This window comes from Neomonachus schauinslandi, chromosome 6 (assembly GCF_002201575.2).
Source record: "Neomonachus schauinslandi chromosome 6, ASM220157v2, whole genome shotgun sequence".
In the NCBI taxonomy this organism is placed as follows: domain Eukaryota; kingdom Metazoa; phylum Chordata; class Mammalia; order Carnivora; family Phocidae; genus Neomonachus; species Neomonachus schauinslandi.
In genome coordinates, this window is record NC_058408.1 from 90,414,672 (window position 1) to 90,417,903 (window position 3,232).

A 3,232-nucleotide genomic window follows, 5' to 3' on the forward strand; every position below is an offset into this window, starting at 1 on the left:
CCATGTACCCTGAGTGGAAAATTCTCGTGATGGGAGAAAAGCTGGATGTACAGCTATTTGAGAATGAGCTCTGAATTTTTCATCCCTTTCATCTGAAGCTAATAATTGTAGTGTTCCAAGAACAAGGAACAACGATTTTAAATACTCTACCATTAACCAATGATTCAACCTTGTTTAATCACATTCTTACTTAAAGAAGATGATACACTTCCACTGTTCTTTAAGGAGACACTAGTAGGGATGAAATTATCATGAAGATACACAGTATAAGAAGACTAAATATATAACTTCTATTTAACAAAATTAGTGTTAATAATATTTCCAATAATTTATCATCTTAGAGTGTATATTTATTTTATTGCATCTAAGTGGAAGACTGCACGGTGGTAGAGAAGCTGTGCTTTGGAGTCAGAAAATCCTTGGGTTCAAGCCTCCATTCCAATATTAGATCTCTCTAGAACTCAGTTTCCTCATCTGAAGCAGAATCTTTATCAGCAGGATTATTCTACCTTTAAAGACAGTCCATTTAAAGTTCTTAGCACAGCTCATGGCACCGCTGAATGTCTTAAATGTAGCTATTGTTATGATACTGAAACATTTAAATTGATTTACTTTATCTGTCTATTGATCTACACACACACATATTTTAATATATACATATGTGTATTTCCTACATATGACAAAGTTACACTGTTTATTATCAGGAACTTAAATAAAATGTGAAACTCTGAACATTGGTAAATGTAAACACTGATTCTCCTTAACACTTCATTTCTCATTAGATGATCTCTAATTCTCATCGACTCTACCATTTTACTATTTAAAAATTCTATGATTATTGCCATTACAAGTATTTAGAAGCCATTAAAATGAAGATGAGTTTATTTTTAGTTTTGGAGTTTATGTTTTTAAAGATGGAAGAGGATGTTCAACTTGGACATTTTCATGACTGAACAAGTCTGCAGAGCTTCTGCTCCTACACCAAGACTTGTCTATTTGATGTTGAAATACAGAGAAATTTCATTTTATTTATTTATTTTTATTTAATTCAAGTTAGTTAACATATGGTGTATTATTAGTTTCAGGGGTAGAATTTAGTGATTCATCAGTTGCATACAACACCCAGTGCTCATTATTTCAAGTGCCCCCGTTAATGCCCATCACCCAATTATTCCTCCACCCTCCTTCCCTCCAGCAACCCTCAATTTGTTCCCTAGAGTTAAGAGTCTTTTATGGTTTGTCTCCCTCTCTGTTTTTAATCTTATTTTATTTTTCCTTCCCTTCACCTATGTTCATGTGTTTTGTTTCTTAAATTCCACATATGAGTGAAATCATTTGGTATTGGACAAATTTTAAATTTTTAAATTTCTGTTTGCTCTGCTAGCCTTTTTGTATTCCTTTCCTTAAGCTATTGAGGAAGGTATTCACAGATCTTTTATTTATTTATTTTTTAAGATTTTATTTATTTATTTGACAGAGAGCGAGAGCACACAAGTGGGGGGAGCAACAGAGGAAGAAGGAGATGCAGGCTCTCCACTGAGCAGGGAGCCCAATAGGGAGCTCACTGGGATCATGACCTGAGCCAAGGCAGATGCTTAATGGACTGAGCCACCCAGGCACCCCCACAGATCTTTCTCTTTTTTTTTGGTGAAAAATTTTATATTTAGATTTAGCCAGCTGGACTCAGTTTAGATGATCCCAATTTTGTTGGCAACATCCAAAGCATCATAGTCAGGAGCCAGTGGAACATATGCCTTCTTCTCTCCATCAGGCCTGATCAAGGTGTTGACCTTGGCTACATCAGTGTTGTAGAGCTTCTTCACAGCCTGTTTGATCTGGTGCTTGCTGGCCTTGACATCCACAATGAACACAAGTGTGTTGTGGTCTTCTATTTTCTTCATGGCCAACTCAGTAGTCAGGAGTAACTTGATGATGGCATAGTGATCAAGCTTGTTTCTCCTGGGGGCTGTCTTTCGAGGATATTTGGGCTGCCTTCTGAGACGCAGTGGGAATGTAGGTGATGCGCAGATCTTCTTTTTTTTGTGACTATGGACACCTTCAGCACCACTTTCTTGGCCTTCAAAGCCTTTGCTTTGGCTTCAGTTTTGGGAGGGGCAGGGGCTTCCTTTTTAGCCTTTTGCACCATCTTTGTAAAAGGGCCCACAGATCTTTTAAAATACTATATTTTACCCCAGAGATATTTTGTTTGTAGATAAATAGCAGGTATATTCTAGAAGTCTCATTTTAGTTCCTTCCTTTCTCCCTCCCTCCTTCCCTCCCTTCTTTCTTTCTTTCTTTTTTTTTTTAAGGTAACTGAAGAGAGTTATTCTGATTAAAGGTTTAATATATAGTGATCTTTACACTGTGAAGCTTTGAAAAGTGTTAGTTAAATGGCAGTACCTTGAAATTTTAAGTAAAATGATAGTGGCAGCATATTCTTTCCTTTTGGCGTGTGGTCATTGTAAAAACAGCACAAAACTAGTTGAATGGCAATGTTTTTAAATGACCACACATCCCATTACCCTAAGAGAACAATCTGTGTCTATTTCCTTCTAGTATAAGTTCATGCTCTTAAATAAACTTGCAATCACAGTGTATGTGTCTGAGTGTGTGGTATTTGATTAAGGGAAATACCATAATTTATGTATTTAACCATTTCCCTATTAGACTTCTAGGTTGGCTCTAAATTTTTTTTATTCTAGAAAATATTCTTACAACATAATAAATTTTTTTCAGGTATATGACTTATTTGTATAGAATTATGTCCTTATGACAAAATGATGTTAGAGAAATATTAAGTTTAAAAAAAAACAGTATGAGCATTATGGCTCTTCATTGCTGTATTACTTTCCAAAAGGAAATGTGTGTGTGTGTATATATGTGTATAAAATATAGCAGTATATATTTTAGGATTTTATCTGAAAATGAGTATACCAAAGATATGCTTTTTTCAACTTATATTATCTAACCAAGAGTACATCTTTTTTTTTTTTTTTAAAGATTTTATTTATTTATTTGAGAGAGAGAGAATGAGAGACAGAGAGCATGAGAGGGAGGAGAGTCAGAGGGAGAAGCAGACTCCCTGCCGAGCAGGGAGCCCGATGCGGGACTCGATCTCGGGACTCCAGGATCATGACCTGAGCCGAAGGCAGCCGCTTAACCAACTGAGCCACCCAGGCACCCTAACCAAGAGTACATATTGAAATTAACTTTACCAATCCTACTTTTGTCT

At 35.9% G+C, this 3,232-nt stretch overlaps 1 pseudogene; it reads right to left on the reverse strand.

Moving 5' to 3' along the window:
- Positions 1-1,688: 1,688 nt before the first annotated feature.
- On the reverse strand, positions 1,689-2,146 carry LOC110589531 (annotated as a pseudogene).
- Between the last annotated feature and the right edge of the window lie 1,086 nt (positions 2,147-3,232).